General features: G+C 43.4%; 1 protein-coding gene and 1 long non-coding RNA gene across 2 annotated transcripts in view; one reads left to right on the forward strand and one right to left on the reverse strand.

The window, feature by feature from the left end:
• The window catches only part of LOC111972342 (carboxyl-terminal PDZ ligand of neuronal nitric oxide synthase protein-like), a 260,880-nt gene that overhangs the window by 202,077 nt on the left and 35,971 nt on the right, over window positions 1–22,832 (reverse strand). The gene's annotated exons all lie outside the window — the stretch shown is intronic.
• Window positions 16,838–18,075, forward strand: LOC111972345 (uncharacterized). The gene is made up of 3 exons (XR_002878423.2): window positions 16,838–17,020; window positions 17,479–17,584; window positions 17,720–18,075. It is a non-coding gene; the product is annotated as an uncharacterized lncRNA (long non-coding RNA).

Consider the following 22,832-nt stretch of genomic DNA (forward strand, 5'->3'; position numbering starts at 1 on the left):
CGACCGACCGACACGTGAAGCCAACGTAGTGCTCACAGGCAACTAAACATGGACAACTACCCACAAAACCAACATGGAAATGGCAACCTAAATAGGCTCCCCAATCAGAGACAACGATAAACAGCTGTCTCTGATTGGGAACCCATTGGCTTGTGGAAGGCTACCTGAAACGTTTGACCCAAGTTAAACAATTTAAGGCAATGCTACCAAATTGTCACGGCCGTTTAAAGGAGTGGACCAAGGCGCAGCGTTTTGAGCGTACATACTTGTTTATTTAACGATGTCGCCAACAAAAACCGAGATACACCGCCGACCACCGACCGACCGACCGACGACGACCGACCGACCGACCGGACCGACCGACCGACCGACCGACCGACACGTGAAGCCAACGTAGTGCTCACAGGCAACTAAACATGGACAACTACCCACAAAACCAACATGGAAAATGGCAACCTAAATAGGCTCCCCAATCAGAGACAACGATAAACAGCTGTCTCTGATTGGGAACCCATTCAGGTCACCATAAACCTACATACCCCTAGACAATACAAAATCCCCATAGATAACCAAAAAACCCTAGACAAGACAAAACCCTAGACAATACAAAAACTAAACAAACCACCCTTGTCACACCCTGACCTAACCAAATAATAAAGAAAGCAAATATAACTAAAGTCAGGGCGTGACACAAATACTAATTGAGTGTTTGTAAACTTCTGACCCACTGGGAATGTGATGAAAGAAATAAAAGCTGAAATAAATCTCTCTCTACTATTATTCTGACATTTCACATTCTTAAAATAAAGTTATGATCCTAACTGACCTACGACAATTCCTGACAGTGTCAGGAATTGTGAAAAACTGAGTTTAAATGTATTTGGCTAAGGTGTTTGTAAACTTCCGACCTCAACAGTAAGTAAAAGTCAAAATTTATTTTGTTTTAAATATACTAAAGTATCAAAAGTAAAAGTATAAATAATTTAAGATTCCTTATATTAAGCAACCCAGATGGCACAATTTTCTTGTTTTTTCATTTATGGATAGCCAGGGGCCCAATTCAACAGTCAGACATCATTTACAAACYAAGTATTTGTGTTTAGTGAGTCTGCCAGATCAGACAGGGAATTTTTACTAGGATTAAATGTCAGGAATTGTGAAAAACTGAGTTTAAACGTATTTGTCTAAGGTGTATGTAAACTTCCGACTTCAACTGTAAATTCCGGTTCGCTATGGCAAGACACATCATTCACTCAAGTTTAGTCGAAATCAGGCTAGTGCTGTCTAAGATATCACAGGTGACTAAAATACAAACYAACAGACGGATGGACAGAGACCAATCCCCATTCCCTTCCTCGATTTCATTGTGGTGGATAACAATCACAGTTGAATGGGAATGCCATGTTACTGGTGGAGCAATTTGATAGGCCTTAGCTTCTCTCTACCCAACACCACAATGATCGAATACACACACATACAAACGTACTCCCTCCTTCTTTCCAAAACCAGCAAAATCAAGTGCTGTGCTTGACTACTGTTGTCTACTCTACTGCTACTGCCAATCCATGATCCATGACTGCATGAACAATGGGGATTGGGAGTGGAGAAGGGAAAGGAAATACAGGAAGAGGCAGAGGTTGCAGATCAGTTGGTAACTAGCCCGTTCCGCCCCTGTCCCGCCCCCCTGGGAAAGATCTGTATCATGTTTTGCTCATGTGTTTCTTTACCTCTACTTTGCAGTACGCACACGTTTTTGTGGTCATCCTCCCTTCACATTGCTCACTGTCAATAGTGGATAATTCTTTACGTTTTACCAGTGAGACGTCCATGCAGCATCTGCATGCCAACCACTTGATCACAATCAGTTTCATGGGAATATACATTTAGATCTTCAGTACAGTGTTTTTTTTTTTATTATATTGGCGACAGTGAGCGGATTTAGAGCCGATGGTGTGAACAAAACTGTAGCCTACCTGTGTTTGGTTTAAATCAAAGCACATGTTTTACCTAGTGGCACGCTGTTGAGTTGTGGCTGCATGAGAGGAAAATGAGCCCATTGGCACAAAAATGAGGTAGTGTTTTTTGTCTTACCGTAATGTTATACTATGCTATTATATTTGGTTCTGTTATGTACAATACTATCATCAAGTCATCTTGCAGACATTGATTCAGCTTTGATCTAACTTCATTAAACGAGCAACATTCGCCAGAGTAGCCTGTTCTCTACGAGTAGAGCAGAGACTGTGCGTAGAGAATTCCGCACATGCGCAGAAGCATTGGGACCTTTAGCCATTAGGAAGAGAGGTCCAGAAAAGTTGGATCTGCAGCCACTCCGGAAGGAATAAGGGGCTGGTGGACCTTGACACGGAACTAAAATGGTTCATGTGTTTCAGTATTGGTGCCAGTTTCACACCATTGTGTGAGCTGCCTCGTTAAACCCATACTCAAATAAAATAAAATAAAATAGTATTTGTCACATACACATGGTTAGCAGATGTTAATGCGAGTGTGGCAAAATGCTTGTGCTTCTAGTTCCGACCATGCAGTAATATCTAACAAGTAATCTAACAATTTCACAACAACTACCTTATACACACAAGTGTAAATGAATGAGTAAGAATATGTACATTAAAATATATATGGATGAGCGATGGCCGAACGGCATTGGCAAGATGCAGAAGATGGTATAGAGTACAGTATATACATTTGAGATGAGTAGTGTAGGGTATGTAAACATTATATAAAGTGGCATAGTTTAAAGTGACTAGTGATACATTTATTACATCCAATTTTTTGTTATTAAAGTGGCTAGAGATTGAGTCCGTATGTTGGCAAGAGCCACTCAATATTAGTGATGGCTGTTTAACAGTCTGATGGCCTTGAGATAAAAGCTGTTTTTCAGTCTCTTGGTCTCAGCTTTGATGCAACTGTACTGACCTCGCCTTCTGGATGATAGCGGGGTGAACAGGCAGTGGCTCGGGAGTTGTTGTCCTTGATTATCTTTTTGGCATTCCTGTGACATCGGGTGGTGTAGGTGTCCTGGAGAGCAGGTAGTTTGCCCCCGGTGATGAGTTGTGCAAACCTCACTACCCTCTGGAGAGCCTTACGGTTGTGGGCGGAGCAGTTGCCGTACTAGGCGGTGATACAGCCCGACAGGATGCTCTCGATTGTGCATCTGTAAAAGTTTGTGAGTGTTTTTGGTGACAAGCTGAATTTCTTCAGCCTCCTGAGGTTGAAGAGGTGCTACTGAGCCTTCTTCACCACGCTGTCTGTGTGGGTGGACCATTTCAGTTTGTCCGTGATTTGTATGCCGAGGAACTTAAAACGTTCCACCTTCTCCACTACTGTCCCGTCGATGTGGATGGGGGGGGGGGTGCTCCCTCTGCTGTTTCCTGAAGTCCACGATCATCTCCTTTGCTTTGTTGACGTTGAGTGAGAGGCTATTTTCCTGACACCACACTCCGAGGGCCCTCACCTCCTCCCTGTAGGCCGTCTCATCGCTGTTGGTAATCAAGCCTACCACTGTAGTGTCGTCTGGAAACTTGGTGATTGAGTTGGAGGCGTGCATGGCCACGCAGTCATCGGTGAACAGGGAGTACAGGAGCGGGCTGAGAACGAACCCTTGTGGGGCCCCAGTGTTGAGGATCAGTGGGGTGGATATGTTGTTTCCTACCCTCACCACCTAGGGGCGGCCCGTCAGAAAGTCCAGGACCCAGTCGCACAGGGCGGGGTCGAGACCCAGAGTCTCGAGCTTAATGACGAGTTTGGAGGGTACTATGGTGTTAAATGCTGAGCTGTAGTCGATGAACAGCATTCTTACATAGGTATTGCTCTTGTCCAGGTGGGTTTTCCGAAAGGAGGTCGGGGCAGGGCTTTGAATGCGTCGCGGAAGTTAGAGTAATAATGGTCCAGGATTTTCTCCGCCCGGGTAGCGCAATCGATATGCTGATAAAATTTAGGGAGTCTTGTTTTCAGATTAGCCTTGTTAAAATCCCCAGCTACAATGAATGCAGCCTCATGATATGTGGTTTCCAGTTTACATAGAGTCCAAATAAGTTAATTCAGGGCCATCGATGTGTCTGCTTGGGGGGGATATATACGGTTGTGATTATAATCGAAGAGAATTCTCTTGGTAGATAATGCGGTCAACATTTGATTGCAAGGAATTCTAGGTCAGGTGAGCAAAAGGACTTGAGTTCCTGTATGTTGTTATGATAACACCACGTCTCGTTAATCGTAAGGCATACTCCCCCGCCCTTCTTCTTACCAAAGAGATGTTTTTTTGTCGGCGCGATGCGTGAAGAAACAAGGTTGCTGTACCGACTCCGATAGCGTATCTCGAGTGAGCCACGTTTCCGTGAAACAAAGAACGTTACAATCTCTGATGTCTCTCTGGAAGGCAACCCTTGCTCGGATTTCGTCTACCTTGTTGTCAAGAGACTGGATGCTGGCGAGTAGTAAACTCGGGAGCGGTGCGCGATGTGCCCGTCTACGGAGCCTGACCAGAAGACCGCTTCTTCTGCCCCTCCTGCGGTGCCGTTGTTTTGGGTCGCCGGCTGGGTCCGATCCATTGCCCTGGGTGGTGGTCCAAACAGAGGATCCGCTTCGGGAAAGTCGTATTCCTGGTCGTAATGTTGGTAAGTTGACGTTGCTCTTATATCCAATAGTTCCTCCCGGCTGTTTGTGATAAAACTTAAGATTTCCTGGGGTAACAATGTAAGAAATAATACATTAAAAAAACGAAATACTGCATAGTTTCCTGAGAACGCGAAGCGAGGCGGCCATTACTGTCGGCGCTGGATATGATTATGAGGTACTGGTGGAGGTGTAGTAGGGTATGGAGACTTGGAGGTAAAATAGTTGACAAGGTTCTCCTTGAATAGGGTATTGCAAGAGTAGGAAAGAGTCCAGAAAGAGTACTGCCCTTCAGCTACAATAAGAGAGGAAAACAGTAAAACAAAACAATATGTGGTAGGTTCAGGGCTTACTGATCCTGTTCTCTCATACAAAAGCATTGGAAAAGTGGAAGACGTTTGGTGGGGGGAGGGATATTAAGTGGACAAACAGCAAGAGATGAGGCATAGCAACATGCAAGCTTTGTTGGCCCTTAGTAGCTAATTGTCAAAATCTGGATGTGCTCTCAAACGTAACTTGAGGAGAAAGTGCTGCCCACACACTATTGATATACATTGAGCACCAAAAGTACTGGGACAGTGGCACATTTTTTGTTGTTTTGGATCTATACTTCAACACTTTGGATTTGAAAGCTGAAGTGCAAACCATCAGCTTCAAGTTGCAGACTGTCAGCAGACCTTCAGCTTTAATTTGAGGGTATTTCTTTCTAATGTTCTGTACCCTGACTGGTTCAGCCGTAATGTGTTGGGTCATCGCCAAGTTACAATAACTTAACTTTTCGAGGGAGGTAGGGAGAGATGAAAGACTCAGTGAGAAGGAGAGACAGAGAGGAAAACAGAGAGAGAGACAGAGAGAGATATTTATTTTCCATTGCCTTGTCATAGCCTAGCAGCTTGTCTGTATGACATTAATGTCTAGTGGCTGGAAGGTGATCCTCATTGGGACTAATTACTACTAAGGAGGACAAGGTCATACAGTCCTTCATCCCTCACTTTCCTTCGGCCCTTCCTGGTCTCTATGATTCATTAAATGTGTTACTTTCCTTCTTTCCCTGAGTGTGTGTCTTTGAATGACTGACTCATTAACTGAGTTGTGATAGTCAGTCAGTCAGTCAGTCAGTCAGTCAGTCAGTCAGTCAGTCAGTCTCACTTCTACTATCACTACTCACTCACTCACCCATCATCTCACTCCACTCAACACTCACTCACTCACACTACTCACTCACTCACTCTCAGAAAATCACGACTCATCTCCACTCACAGTCCAATTCGTACTGAATGGAGTGTGCAGGGTGTATCAATCACTACACTCACATCACCGTGCACTCACTCCAACTCCTCACTCACTCACTCACTCACTCACACACACCTCCAAGGTCTACCCCATCCCACACACACCCTTCTCAGCCCGCGGTGTGTGTGAGGCTCTCCCTTAGGGAACTTGTTATGAACATATCAACACAGTGGCTATACTAAAGGACAGGGCACACACTGATCTCTATCTGTGCATGCTGGTATTTACACTCACATATTCTCAGACCAGTGCAGAGTTGTGTTTTCTCATCGTCTACCAAGGCACATACAGTATTAACGATGTGTATATTCTCAAAGACAGCCGGAAAATGTGGGCATAAATTGAGCTGTCCGTGTTTATGCCTTATTTAATCATATTCCCAGTTGAGTTTGTGTTTTATGTACGTTTATATGTACATATAAACAGACTGCYTTATATAAAGAAAAAGCATACATTGAGTACTCTCAGTGTATGGTAGTGTTTACATATTCCCAGTTGAGTTGTGGATATAATTATTTATGGCCAGGTCTTTGCAAAGAAATTATGTGGTAAAATGGTCATTACACAATAATAAGCTGATTCTAGAGCTGTGCTTTGAGACTTTTCTACCTTGAGCCCAGACAAKCACAGACATCTCCTCTCCTGCCTTAGGCTTATGGAACAGAGTCTAAAACACAGTGGTGTTATTTTGTTGTTTGTGTTTGAGGTTTCATCCTCTTTCTCTCCCTCAAACAACCAGCCAATCAAAAACTAGCCTAAACAAAGCCACAGCAGATCAGAGGAAGCTGTACACACACACACAGACACACACACATGTGCGCACACACGCACACACACACACTGTTACACAGCCCTAAGTGATTGATCATGTGTTAGTCTATAGTTATAATGTTACGCCTGTTGTTTGATGCTGTTAGCTAGCAGGCAGTCCCACACAATCACTGGCCTCTAATGATACAGCATGTAGACTACGCATGCCAACCTGCACACTGTCAAATGTTTTAGTTGTTTCAACTTTTAGTTATTTTAGTTGTATCAAATTAAAAAGAAAAGTTGCCATTGCCTTAAAATGTTAAGTTWTGAATGAATGACTCTTTCTGTGAGCCAAGTCGGACAGCTTGCAAACGTGCTGGGGCTGTAATTGCAAACATTAGAAAAAGTTGTTTWCATTTTAGTTCAAGTTTAAGCATCAGCCAATTAAAATTGTTGACATAGTTGCACATGATCAAAGCCTACATGCTAGCTGTTCCCAACAGCACCATCTGCTAATCAAAGTTCCGAAAACACGCACCATTTTTTATCTGGACGATTAGCTCACAGTGTTTTTGCGAGCCTGTCTCCTGATGATTTTCATCATTTGCGGAAAATTCGAATCACAGTTGAGATGTTGTTTTTTCCTTTTAAATGTATGATTACATTTATTGTGTTAACATGTTGTCAAGAGAAGTGCGGCCAAAACCTTGTCAATTAAGATTACGAATTAATGTAATGCTGAGCTTCTTATTGGAATCCCTCTTATGCTACATATGCTACTCGCACTGCTACATAAATAATCGTCGCTACTATAGGGTACATTACACAGACGTGTAGGCCTACACTTACATGTACTATGCTTTATATGAAAATCCAAAACCGTAGCCACGCCATTTAAGAAATGCTATTGGTTTGTGCAGATAGGTTGACACCAAATTTGTTACAGAAAATAATCACTGCCACCTGGTGAGGTTAGCAAATGGTTAACATGTGCCAGGTTATCTTATGTTGTGTTGTGTCAAGTTGGCTGGATGTGCTTTGGGTGATGGACCATTCTTGACACACAAGGGAAACTGTTGACCGTGAAAAACCCAGCAGCGTTGCAGTTTTTGACACACTCAAACCGGTGCGCATGACACCTACTATCATACCCAGTTCAAAGGCACAATCTTTAGTCTTGCCCATTCACCCTCTGAATGGCACACACACACAATCCATATCTCAATTGTCTCAAGGCTTAAAAATGCTTCTTTAACCTGTCTCCTACCCTTCATCTACACGGATTTAACAAGTGGCATCTACACAGATTTAACAAGTGACATCAATAAGGAATAATAGCTTTCACCTGGTCAGTCTATGTCAGTGTTCCTAATGTTTTATAAACTCAGTGTAGTTGCCTCTTGCATTTTGAGCTAACCTTTTCGGTAAATACTTTCAAGGCTTTTTATTGAGGTGCTTCAATCTAATCATTGAACATTGTTACGCTTTATACTGTTGTGCAGTAGCCTATAAAACTGCAAATGCTTCATCGGGGAATACAATCACTACTGTGCTTTCCTGCCTAAGCCTGGTATTATGGCTTAATTTCATTATGTTAAGAAAAGAGCCTCACCACGTATGTTTCAGACCATTAATGTGGGCTAATAAACACAATGCTGGTGTCCAACAGAGTGGTAAATAGCGGCTGTAGAAAACAGAATGGGACCAGTTAATTGGATATGTCGAATCACCACATGATATTCAGCAATTTGTGTGTCCAATAAGAGGCATACTAATGAAAAATATCTTATTTCCTGTAATTAAAATGCTGTGCAGTCTGTGTGTCTGGACTGAACTTTATGGCTGGCTGCTCAGATCTGTTTTACATCTCCCATAATTCCATAGCTCCACTGACTTCTCTTCAGGACATTTGCATATAAGCAAACCCAAAGAGTGTGGTGGGTATGGATAGTTATGGATCAAAATGCACTTTCGTCATCCCAGCTGCAGTGTTGGCTCCACATCGCTATGTTGACAACACAGAGGATGCGGACTTGAAAAGGCCAGTCTATAAATCAGCTGGAAGTGGACACACGCTCTAAGAGGTCTCAATGTTTTTATAATGCAGAACTGGCAGTAAATCATTAAGCTGACAGAAGGCCCCTCACTGCCTCACTCTCTGCCAGGCCGGCCTGACTCCAGTCTGAACATCAACCATGTAAAAACACCTGCAGATGGGGGAGAGGTGAGGAGTGAGAGGAGAGAGAGGAGTGAGAGAGAGGGGAGTAAGAGGGGAGGTGTGTGTGTGAGAGAAAGAGGAGGTGATGAGGTGTTAGAGGTGTGTGTGGGTGTGAGAACAAGCGAGCGAGTGAGAGAAAGAGCAAGCGAGAGAGAGAAGTGAGGTATTACCCCAGATGATTGATCGGCTCTATTAGAGTCAAATCCAGACATGAGTAGGAAATCAACTAAATGTGTTGAACTTATTAGAAAGTTCATTCATTTGCCCAAGTTAAATCATAAGACATGAACAAAATGCATCAATGATTCGTATTTCCTGCAACTTTCTGAAACAGCACAGGAATGCCGCAGTCTGTGTCTGTGTGTGCGCAAAGTAAACGTATATGTCTACTACACTTTATGTATCCGTTAGCGATGATGCTAATGATAAACCTTCTTCCGGTAGAGATGGAAAGACTTTCCCAAAAACTACAAAGTAGCCTATGCCTACCTGGCAGAATGATTTCATGATTATTTGCATCAATTCAGTTGCCATTTGTTTTCCAAACTCTGCAATCACATGAGCGCTACAAAAAAATCCTAACCAAACAATGGGATTTTGCTGGTGTGCACTGTCATTAAAGGGTAACTACACCCCAAAATATACATTTCTTAGATTTTTCCCAGACCTCAAAAGGGGTCTCCTGATTAATTTAACATTTTGGGGATTTTGAGAACGAAACCTGGAAAAACTGGGAAAAACAGAAACCTGGAAAAACAAAACAGACCATTGTGAAAATATATTTAAAAATGTAGGTATATGATCACATTGGTAATGGATAATTTGTTGTATTACTTGTGAAGAACACCTGAGTGAGCATAATAATTTGCTTTTTTTTACTGGACTGATGGCCTGCATCTGATGGTCAGTCTGAGGGGAGGGAGGGAGCAGGGGTGAGGCTGCCTCTCCTCCTATGACCAGAGAAAGTGAAACACTTTGCTATACTCATTCATTGCAGCTGCAGTGCTGTTTGTAGCGTGAGTGGAAGTAGGGAGAATGCACATTTTATGGCTTATAAAACTGTTGAACAAAATGTTGACAGTGCTGAATATATCACGTTTCAGGTAAGACCCAAGTGCAGACTGTGTTGAAGTAACAATGTTTATTACAACAACAGGGGCAGGCAAACGACAGGTCAAGGCAGGTAGGGGTCGGTAATCCAGAGTAGGGGCAACGGCACCGGACGGCGGGCAGGCAGAGTGGTCAGGCAGGTGGGCTCAGAGTCAGGACAGGCAATGATCAAAACCAGGAAGGCAAGAAAATTAGAGACTGGGGGAAAAGAAGGAGCTGAGAAACAAAATGCTGGTTGACTTGACAAACAAGACGAACTGGCAACAGACAAACGGAGAACACCGGTATAAATACACAGGGGATAATGGGGAAGATGGGCGACACCTGGAGGGGGTGGAGACAAGCAGAAGGACAGGTGAAACAGAACAGGGCATGACAGAATAACAACTTAAATATGAATTTACTCATATAAACAGCAGTTCTTAGCTGTATTCGTTGAGTCTCTCTAATCATGGTTTTAAAGGTTTAAAAATCTCACATGATCAACTTTGCTGTGCATTCGAGGCTTGTTTTTACAGTCTATGGCTTGAGGAAACTGTTGATCTGAGCTATCTGATTGGCCAGCGGTAGGCCTATAGGTGCACTTGATTTGCTCTCTGGGCATGCAGGGAAGGCGGAGTTCTACCTTCAGACCAGTGGAGGGTGCTGAGGGGACAACAGCTCATACTAATGGCTGAAATGGAGCAAGTGGAACGACATCAAACACATGAAAACCATGTGTTTGATGTATTTGATACCATTCCACTAATTCCAGCAATTACCATGAGCCCGTCCTCCCCAATTAAGGTGCCACCAACCTCCTGTGCATCAGACACATGAATGGCTCAAAATGGGAATACGTTGCCTTCCCGGCACTAGGGCTGCTGAATCATGTGCACCTACTGCCAACAGCGCAAAATGAATGAAACAAATAGGAACGCAAGGCTTTATCATTGTTTTTTTACAGAAATGTTTGGTGATCAACTAGGAATGGCTTGGAGATTGGTGACCACTGATGTAAGCCATCCATTCTGGGGTAAACACTGACCAAACATACAGGATGAGGTAATGTGACACTAAGTACCCAGGAGCTTCCTGTTAATGTTGACACACTGTAAACAAACAGCCTCTCTGTGGACTATTAACATTTACTGATTGTAGAGGTATGCTAAGTATGCTAACTATGCAGGACATGGTCCAATGAGCATGTCCTGGGGGGGCAGGACATTGGTTAGCCTCATATCTCTGTGACTCTCTGCAATAACTTCCCCATAGTGGTAAATAGACTACCAACTATTGATTTTTTTTTTTGACACCTCCATTAACAGCTCAAAGAAAATTCTGACACATCTAAAGATGTGTCTTGAGGTGTTTCCCGTTGTGCTGGTTTGGCATGGAGTGGGTGATAGTGTGTGGTCTGGTCTGTGGTTGCAATAATGTCATGACATTGCTGGAGGCAGAGGTTTCTCTTAAAATACACTTTACCCGAAGAAAGGTTGAGCATTTGAAGAAAGACAGAAAAAAGTATGGGTTGATTCCATGCCAGCGGGAGTGGAAAACATCTCCAGATTGTTCTGGCAATTTGTATCACAAACWATTTWTTTTATTTTAATCATGATGAAAGTGGCCATTCTATGCCCTTTTTAGACCTATACATGCCTCCTGTAAGACCCTATGATCTGTGAACTGTAAATGATACAGAGAACATATTTGTGTCATTATACTTTTGGGGCGGCAGGTAACCTGGTGGTTAGAGCGTTGGACTAGTAACCGTAAAGGTTGCAAGATCGAATCCCTGAGCTGACAAGGTAAAAATCTGTCATTCTGCCCCTGAACAAGGCACTGTTCCTAGGCCGTCATTGAAAATAATAATTTGTTCTTAACTAACTTGCCTAGTTAAAAAAAGGTAAAATAAAAAATACTCCTTATAGTGTGTTCTAAAATGTGGGCCTAAAATTCATCATGATTTTCTCAAAAATGGTATGTGATATAAAGGTAAAAAGCATGTTAAACATCCTTCCTCCTAATTAAAATTAATTTTGAGAATTGCCATAATTTGAGATACCAAAAATATCTCCCTCTGGCGTGGAATCGCACTTTGCCTTCTAAACGATCAAGCAGAATCCATTATGTTCTCAAGGTAGCAGTAATCAAATTTCAATCATATGTATCTATAAAGCCCTTTTTACATCAGCAGCTGTCACAAAGTGCTTATACAGAAACCGAGCCTAAAACCCCAGAGAGCAAGCAATGCAGATGTAGAAGCATGGTGGCTAGGAAAAACTCCCTAGGAAGGCTGGAAAATAGGAAGAGAACTAGAGAGGAACCAGGCTCTGTGGGGTGGCCAGTCCTCTTCTGGCTGTGCCATGTGGAGATTATAAGAGTACACCATCAATTGAAGAGTAACACTATCACTAACACTGATTTGCATCAGTTACAGTGAAATGCATAGATCACAGCTGTCTCTTTCTATCTCTCTGTGGAGGAGGCCATTGGTTTATGAACATGACAGTGATTCACCAGAAAACAATTTCCATAGTGGATCACATCTCTCCAGATTAGAACTACCCTCAAGATTTCCATGGTGTTGCTGTGTGCGTGGGTGTGTGAATGCATGTGTGTGTGTGTGTGTGTGTGTGTGTGTGTGTAGGGTAGCCAGTTTAATATGCCTACATTAATTCGCAGAGCCTAGCACTAGCAGCCAGGCTGAACGGTAGAGCCAGGGGGATTTCTCATTTGACATTTTGCTAAGGAAAAGCCATTACCTCTCCAATACAGAAGACACCTTTTCTACCTGGCCTCTAATACCAGGGAGCTTCATGTCTAAATAAAGTAGCAGCAGCAGCTGCAGTATCTGGGCTACATTACCCTGTGACAAGATGAAGAGTGTTGTTGGGCTCCGAGGGCTGTGTGTGTGTGTGGAGGGAAGGAAACACACCCCAGTCTGCTGACAACACACTAAGGCTGCTAGATGAGTTTGTCATCGTCTAAAGAGGCAACAGGGGAATCTCTGCTGATATCTTTATTAATGTACAGTGCACTAAGCTAAGACCATGCCTCCTGTATGAGTAATTCCCCTGAGAGCTCTGCCAACAAGCAGTAAAACATATCCTTAACATATTAATGGGCATTTCTATCGGGGTTGATACATTTTTCGTAAGGGAAAATCAAGTATGAAATTTAAAAGTGGTAAGGGACAGATCGAAATGTACTGGGGGGCAGGGGCTGGTCCAACTTAAGGTGTCATAAAAAAAATACACCCCCCTCCCCAACATTACACATTTTCACAACGGATGGCACTGTGATAGACTGCATCCAATTTGCTGAGTAGAGTGTTGGATTCTATTATGTAAATGACATCACCGAAGTCGAGGATTGGTAGGATGGTCAGTTTTACGAGGGTATGTTTGGCAGCACGAGTGAAGGATGCTTTGTTGCGAAATAGGAAGCCGATTCTAGATTTAATTTTGGATTGGAGATGCTTAATGTGAGTCTGTAAGGAGAGTTTACAGTCTAACCAGACACCTAGGTATTTGTAGTTGTCCACATATTCTAAGTCAGAACCGTCCAGAGTAGTGATGCTGGACGTGCGGGCAGGTGCAGGCAGCAATCGGTTGAAGAGCATGCATTTAGTTTTACTTGTATTTAAGAGCAGTTGGAGGCCACGGAAGGAGAGTTGTATGGCATTGAAGCTCGTCTGGAGGGTTGTTAACACAGTGTCCAAAGAAGGGCCAGAAGTATACAGAATGGTGTCGTCTGTGTAGAGGTGGATCAGAGACTCACCAGCAGCCATAGCGACATCATTGATATATACAGAGAAGAGAGTCGGTCCAAGAATTGAACCCTGTGGCACCCCCATAGAGACTGCCAGAGGCCCGGACAACAGGCCCTCAGATTTGACACACTGAACTCTCTCAGAGAAGTAGTTGGTGAAACAGGCGAGGCAGTCATTTGAGAAACCAAGGCTGTTGAGTCTGCCGATGAGGATGTGGTGATTGACAGAGTCGAAAGCCTTGGCCAGGTCAATGAATACGGCTGCAGAGTATTGTTTCTTATCGATGGTGGTTAAGATATAATTTAGAACCTTGAGCGTGGCTGAGATGCACCCATGACCAGCTCTGAAACCAGATTGCATAGCGGAGAAGGTACGGTGGGATTCGAAATGGTCGGTGATCTGTTTGTTAACATGGCTTATGAAGACCTTAGAAAGGCAGGGTAGGATAGATATAGGTCTGTAGCAGTTTGGGTCAAGAGTGTCCCCCCCCTTTGAAGAGGGGGATGACCGCAGCTACTTTCCAATCTTTGGGAATCTCAGACGAAWRGAAAGAGAGGTTGAACAGGCTAGTAATAGGGGTTGCAACAATTTTGGCAGATCATTTTAGAAAGAAAGGGTCCAGATTGTCTAGCCAGGCTGATTTGTGGGGGTCCAGATTTTGCAGCTCTTTCAGAACATCAGCTGACTGGATTTGGGAGAAGGAGAAATGGGGAAGGCTTGGGCGAGTTGCTGTGGGGGGTGAGGGCTGTTGACCGGGGTAGAGGTGGCCAGGTGGAAAGCATAGCCAGCTGTAGAAAAATGCTTATTGAAATTCTCAATTATAGTGGATTTATCGGTYGTGACAGAGTTTCCTATCCTCAGTGCAGTGGGCAGCTAGGAGGAGGTGCTCTTATTCTCCATGGACTTTACAATGTCCCAGAACTTTTTTGAGTTTGTGTTGCAGGAAGAAAATTTCTGCTTGAAAAAACCTTGGCTTMTCTAACTGCCTGTGTATATTGGTTTCTAACTTCCCTAAAAAGTTGCATTTCACGGGGGCTGTTCGATGCTAATGCAGAGCGCCACAGGATGTTTTTGTGTTGGTTAAGGGCAGTCAGGTCTGGAGAGAACCAAGGGCTATATCTGTTCCTGGTTCTAAATTTCTTGAATGGGGCATGCTTATTTAAGATGGTGAGGAAGGCATTTAAAAAAAATAACCAGGCATCCTCTACTGACGGGATGAGGTCGATATCCTTCCAGGATACCTGGGCCAGGTCGATTAGAAAGGCCTGCTCGCTGAAGTGTTTCAGGGAGCGTTTGATAGTGATGAGTGGAAGTCGTTTGACCGCTGACCCATTACGGATGCAGGCYATGAGGCAGTGATCGCTGAGATCTTGGTTGAAAACAGCAGAGGTGTATTTGGAGGGCAAATTGGTTAGGATGATATCTATGAGGGTACCCGTGTTTACGGCATTGGGGTGGTACCTGGTAGGTTCATTGATAATTTGTGTGAGATTGAGGGCATCAAGCTTAGATTGTAGGATGGCCGGGGGGTTAAGCATGTCACAGTTTAGGTCACTTAGCAGCACGAGCTCTGAAGATAGATGGGGGGCAATCAGTTCACATATGGTGTCCAGAGCACAGCTGGGGGCAGAGGGTGGTCTATAGCAGGTGGCAATGGTGAGAGACTTGTTTTTAGAGAGGTGGATTTTTAAAAGTAGAAGTTCAAATTGTTTGGGTGCAGACCTGGATAGTAGGACAGAACTCTGCAGGCTATCTCTGCAGTAGATTGCAACACCGCCCCCTTTGGCCATTCTATCTTGTCTGAAAATGTTGTAGTTATTTTCATGTTTCATGTTGTAATGTTAGCAAAAGTAGTTAGAAGAAATGTTTTCATTTGATTAGCTAAACAAAACGTATTTAAACAGTGAAATTGTTGCGGAAATCAGCCTTGTTTGCATAGCGATGATGAAAAGAACATAATTTAGGGTGTAATGATCTCAAATTCGAATCATTAGGTCATCACACCGTTGATATAGCAACGGACTCTAATAGTTTATAGAATCTCATTGTGACGCAGGGGGCGCCCGGCCCGCCACAAGGAYTCACTACAGCACGATGAGCCAAGTAAAACCCACCCGGCCAAACCCTTGCCTAACCCGGATGACGCTGGGCCAATTGTGCGCCGCCCTATGGGAATCCCGATCACGGCTGTTTGTGATACAGCCTGGGACCGAACCCTGGGACCGAACCCGGGTCTAGCACGGCGATGCAGTGCCTTAAGAGCGCTGCACCACTAGGGAGGCCCTTATAAACACATTTCATTCAATTCTACTTATATGGCTGAAGACATAAGCAACATATTTTTTAATACGACATATTAGTAGCCTACTCTGCTGACACTGACAAACAGATCAGTAAAAACACTCTTCTCTTGAATGCAACCATCTAATATAGGSCTACGAAAATGGGAGACACAAATTGTACAATATGACATCCATCTAGTCTGGAGGAGGGAATTATTGTCCCCCCTAAAAAACTTTCCAATGATATTCAAATCAAATTTTATTGGTCACATACACATGGTTAGCAGATGTTAATGCGAGTGTAGCGAAATGCTTGTGGGACCCGAAGCGAGGCGACCATCTCTGTCGGCGCTATCATCTGATCCAATGATAAAGACAGTGAATATGCCACACTCACCGGGTCACCGGGTATATGGATGATGCTCTCTGCTGGTGCCAATAAAATAGGTTACTGTTCACTCAATTGGGAGTTGAGAATTTTGATAACTAGAAACAGATTAGATTATTTGCTTTGCCTTCTCTTTTTAGCAATAGCCATTTGCTTTTTTGAAGTATTGTGATGGCCCTAGGCTTATTTAATAGGTAGGAAGCATTCGTTTTTACTCACCGAAGCAACAACACAGTGTGGTCAAAGACTTAGTAATTTAGTTGTAGCAAGCAGCCAGTGTTAGTTTTAATTTCAGACCCAACATTCATTACGATTCATTTGTGGCCCAAAAATGAGAAGCTAGCTTTGAAGTGGAACCGGTTTGTCCGGATGAAGCGAGCGGATTGGAGTAAGGGAACCGCAGGCACGTCTACTGTATGCGGTGCTCATTTAACCCCAGAGGATTTCGATGGCTATAACCAGCGGAAGGCATGATTCGGAATGTGACTGAAACCAGGTGCTTTGCCGAGCATGAAGGTGAAGCCTGCAACCTGTTTCTTACTGGTAACTTTACATTGCGAGTGTCAGCAATGATGGAGATAAGCCGGGTAAATTGAACTAGTTATGTATTTTGTATTCATTATATATATCCATCATCTAACTAACATTTCTAGATTGTTATATCTAGCTAGCTAAGGTTTATTATAAGGTTGCTACCTGTTTACTAGTAACGTCACAAGTAAGGCTACACTGCCTGCAATGTTTTTGACCAGCCAACTTAGCTAACGTGTCATAGCCTCTCACTCTGCTAGCTAGTAATCTTATCCAGTTTGTCAATTTGGGACTGTGTTTCAAAAACATGTCGACACATTTCTGGGATTGAGACATGGGAGCCAGCCAGCCACCTCTCGAACTTGCCTAGCTAGCTAACGTCACCTAAAGTCAGCAACGGTGTGGTTGAAATAACCAATTCTGGATTTGTGGAGTGATGAGATGCTTTGMCACTTGACTCTGCAGACCTTGCTCACAATGTTGACTGTTCTGTGTTGGTGTTTGTTATTGACAGTGAACCATACTAGCCGTAGCATCCTGTCCATGTCCCTTGTACTGCGTGGCTCTCCTCATCCCTCCGCTTCTCCGGCCTGCTGTGAAACAGCTTGAGTACTCACGCAGTAAGTATTGTTGTTATCTGATTGGTAATATACTGTGTCATAATATGATTCAAAGTCTAAATGTTTAACAATATGTGAGAACATGAGTAACTTCCTCATTTATTTTTCTGTCTTTCTCCCTCTCTCTTCCTCTAGGAAGCTGAATACCACCTCAGTCCAACATCAGCCTTCTGTCACGCTGCCATCAACACACCTGCATCCAGCCCTAAACTGATCCCTGTTTGTCTGCTGTAACTGTCATTAGGGTTTTATTACACAAGAGTTGTTCCCTTGTATCCTCTGCCCTTGTTTACTTCCCATTACTGAGATGAGATAATGGGATTAGAGTAAGCAGCACCTGTAACAAGCCTAACTCCACACCCGCCCTCGCTCTATGTTCATCGGATGTTGTGCTACTTGACACTCCTCACAACAAGCGCTGCACATCTTTGCTGCTGCCGCCAAGTTTTCAGAGTGGAACTCAATTACCCATAAAGAAATGTATACAAATATYTACAATTATTTATTGAATTTCTAAATGGTATTGTTATTGTATATTAACTATCATTATTATAGGGACTGTGTCCACAAAGTGGAATGTTGACAGATAAAAAAAAGACCCATGATGAAAGTGTTGTACCAGTATTGGTATAACATWTATTAAGAAAAAGGTAAAAACGTGTTTGAATTCTTCTTATGGTAACTTGAAGCCTGTGTAGGGCATGTTCTCCTTATTTGAGAACGTATTTCTTGTCCCATTGACTGCACACGCTGGAATTAGCACACGGTTGTACTGCCCCAGATAGCCCCAATTCCAGGTGATAAACTGCCTGTAGGCAACGGTTGTGAACTTTCTAAAAAGTGTACTACTAGTGGTAGGGGGAGTGGGGATTCTATTTCTAGATTAACTATATTGACATCCAGGCAGACTGTGGAGAAGCCAGAATGTTGCGTCATACAGCCCACTCCTTTCTCTGTCATCGTGGATGTTGTCTGACATTTTTCCTGACAGCGCAGGTATGGGTATCGGCATGGGAATATCCCTGCTGCYCGAGCACCTACAACACGTTATGTTTATGTGGTTCTGCCGTAGTTATGAAGGAAGTGACATTATAGGGTGTATTCTCAGAAGCAAAGTAGCTAGCAATATTACCAATCAACATTCCCAACACCTGGAGCTGCATCCTACACTACAAGTTAAGCACCAGTGGACTCTCAGAAATGGGAAAGTGAGCCCTGACTCAGCTGCCTGCTTTGCCACCACCTCGTCTTCATCAGATTCTCCAAAAAGGTCAGGCCCAGGGGAAACAGTTCCTGCTATGCTCGGAGTCGCTGCTTTTGTCTGATATTTTGACAATTTGTTTCTGGCGGAAGTTTCCTCTGCAGTCAAATGCTAACGTAAACTCACCCCATTCCGTAGAAATGTGCGCAACCGCAACATTCAAACGAGGCTACAAAGAACTAATGGGACTGTAGCGACTGTGCTGACTTCAAAATCAGGGGTGTGAACTACGTTTCTATTCAAGCGTTGATCGACATGGMAATGGCTCTATAGTATTAGAGAAAAGTTGAAAAAAACGGACCCTCCGTTACATCGTGACGTGTCATGCCGTAACGTACAGCACGCATAAAGCAACTATTTCTGTCTTACAATCTCTCTCCACCAGGTGTAGCACTTCTCTCATCCTTTAAAAACAAGAAATGGACAGTGACAGGGGTAAGGGGGGATACCTAGTCATTTTTTGCGWCATCATTGTATGCGATCATCATTCTCAAAGGCGCTGTTTACTTCTAAGATCACTTTAGCACCGCCCTAAAAACCCGATTCAAATTCGACARAAACCTTCAAATAGGTATGTAATGACACATTATATAAACTCTTTATAGTGTTTWAATTACATTTTAGAGGCGATGAGGTGAAAAGTTGGACAGATCGAGTGAAAAAAAGCTATTTTCCCACACAACATCTCTCCTTCTCAKTATCACGAATTAGTTTCYCTTCCCCACCCGCCATTTWWAAAAAGACCCGACGGGGCTCATTGCCTTCTTGAATCATGCAGAAACGGGCAGCGTTTAGGTCATGTAATTGATTCTGTTGGAAAGGGGAGAAATTGTGCTTTACAATGGTATTGACATTACAGTTGATCTGGAAGTATTACGTTTTTGGGGCGCTAAAATAAGGTCAATTGTACGGACCAAGGCGATGTACAAAAGTGAGTGACCCAAAAGTTTTGTGGGTTACTGCCTGTGCTTGCTGATCTTCATTGTTGTAACGTTAGCTGGATAGGCTAGCTAGCTGGCTAAAATATCTAACGTTAACTGGCTGGCTAGTTAGCTGGCTAAGATAACGTTAATTGCATATAACATTCTTTGATAACTGGTTAGATGTGGTTATGTATTTCAAAAACTTTGGTTTACTTTAATGTAGCTGTAAACTAGTTGTTGATAGCAACTGGCTGACTCATCAAATGCTAATGTAATGTTAGCAGGCTGGTAGGGCTAATGTTAGCTAGCTAGTAGGACTAACATTAACAGGCTAGTTGACTAGCAACCTTGCAAGCTGATTTGTAACAATATATTCATAAAGTAAGTTAGCTGCACATTTAATTGAAATCAGTAGTCATGAGTGCAAACGATTTGGTATAATTTTAAGTTATACATTTGAATTTATTTCTGTTGGAGTTTACATTATAGGGAATAGGCTGGCTTGCCGGGTCCTCCATATTACGTCACACCCCGCAAATGTTTTTTTAGGATTGACTTTGACATTCTTCTGAAGTTTTATGAAATATCTAGAAAAATAGAAAGGTGAGGTATCACTTTGCATTGGGACTTTTGATGCGTATTGTAATGCAAATCCATATGTTACATATGGTCAAGTTTATGCTATCTACCCTTTAACTGCTTTTCACTGACTACTGCAAATCAACAATCAACTTTTTGGTAGGCTATTTGCCAAACYCGCTGCCCAAATTACATGCTTAAAACAATCCACAGCTCATTAGCTCATAGAAGTTAATAATCATTTGTGGCCAAATCATGCTCTCTGGTGTAGTATTTTGAATGATCTAATTTATTTCTGTAATTTAATTTACTTTAGGGGAAGCTTATCTTCCCCTAGCCTATTGGACGCGCTGCCTATGCCAACAACAATGTGTAACCGGTGCATAAAACAGCTGGCCGCGAAGCTTACAAGGTCAACTTCAAATGCCAACATAAAATTCAAAGCAATCGGCGCACTACCTAAACGGCTGAAAAGAAAAGCAAACTGTCTGGCACTGTCTGGCACTGTCTGCTGAGAGAAAGGCTGTGCAGGCTGGCAGCTTCTCTCGGAGAGAGCATGGTCCTAAAGCCAGCCTACCAATATGCTAAACAGCCATTGCATTTTAATCAGGATTGGAATGATTTTAGTCAACTTTAATGTAGCCTACTTTTACATTTTTGGTCTTTAGCTGTGGAACTTATTTAAAAAGTGGTCTGAAATTAGAGCAGCATCTCCATTAGTTACAGCAGGGCCTGACAAAAGTCTGTGCTGCTTCTCAGAAGAGAAACGGTGAATCAGCCAAAGTTTCAATCCTCCATTTAATGAAGGGAGAATGAAATGACTCGCTTAATGTATTGCTTAGCAAAGGACATCGAGGAGGGAAGAAGGAAAGGTGAGAGAGTGAGAGTCAGGGAGCAAAGTAGAGAGAGAAAGAGACGAAGGGAGAAAAGGAGGGAGTGGGAGAGAGAGGAAGGGAGAAAAGGAGAGAAGGAGGGTAAGGTTTGATTTAGAGTGGTCAGTCTCTCTGGGAAACGAAGGATGGGGTCCGACTATGTCTTGGCTCTGTTTCCACACTCTGGGTCAGTGCTGTTGACGGCACATTGCTGCTGTCGAGAGAGGGTGTACACACACACACACACACACACACACACACACACACACACACACACACACACACACACACACACACACACACACACACACACACACAACACACACACCACACACACCACACACACACACAACACACACACACACACACACACACACACACACACACACACACACACACACACACACACACACACACACACACACACACACACACACACACACACACACACTGGTTCTTTGAGTGTGTGAGCTGCTCTTCAGGGAGGATAGAGAGGGCAGGCACTCCAGAATGAGTCCCACTGACAGCCAGACTGGCCAGAGAGGATAGATGCGAGAGGAATCCTCATCTATGCTGAGCCTTCTGCATATCTTACTGCTCCACACAAATGACTATATAGCCCCACAGATAATCTAGACCAGGGATGGGTAACTCCAGTCCTCTAGGGCCTGTTTGGTGTCACACTGACCATGTCTAAACTTGACAGTTCATGAAGCTTTGGTATTCTGATAATGGAGTTCTGATCATGGAATTCCGAACACGTCATGTGTCTACGTTTACATTTAAATGTGTCCACCATGTCCACATTGTGTCCGTTCCCGTGCTATATTCAAATGCCGTATGCATTCTACAAACTGGAATAGCCAAAATATTATAATAACACAACAACAACTGATGGCAGTAGCTAACTACTTTAGCTAAGTAGCCAGCTAACCTCTGTAGCTAGCCAGCAATCTAGCAAGCAGCGCTAAAGGGATTGCAAATTAGTTAGCATAACTCTAGCCAAACAAAARACGCCAGGAACATATTCCCTCAACGTTATAATGAAAAGGTGCCTCGGTCCCAAAACACAAGTTTTCTGGAGACTTGTGGGAGGAGTGTTGATGATGTTGCCCACTGTGTACGTCAAGTGTAGACACGACCACTTTTTCCCCAGCCCCAGCTAACATATTCTGACTCCAATCAACTAATCATGATTTTCAGTTTACAATGCAATTAGTTTAATCAGCTATGTTTGCTAGGGATGGGGGAAAAGTGTGACACCACTCCYGCTCCCGAGGACTTGAGTTGCCCATCACTGATCTAGACCTCTGTGTGAGTCAAGCATCTGGTACAACACTAGGCTAGCTAGCTATCACTCCTTCCCACAGCACTACTCCATAAGGCCCTACAGTACAGCCACACTGCTGAAAGCTTCTATTAAAGCCACTGAGCTATTTACACACAGCTACTATCTGCCAACCCAGTCTCACTGTGGGGAAGCCAGACATTACACATAAGAAGGATATGGGTAAGCTGTGGTGTGTTAGTTGTGTGTTAGTGCTGGGCTCAGTTGGTAGAGCATGGCGCTTGCAACACCAGGGTTGTGGGTTTGATTCCCACAGGGGACCGGT

This window comes from Salvelinus sp. IW2-2015, linkage group LG13 (genome assembly GCF_002910315.2).
Source record: "Salvelinus sp. IW2-2015 linkage group LG13, ASM291031v2, whole genome shotgun sequence".
Lineage (NCBI taxonomy): Eukaryota > Metazoa > Chordata > Actinopteri > Salmoniformes > Salmonidae > Salvelinus > Salvelinus sp. IW2-2015.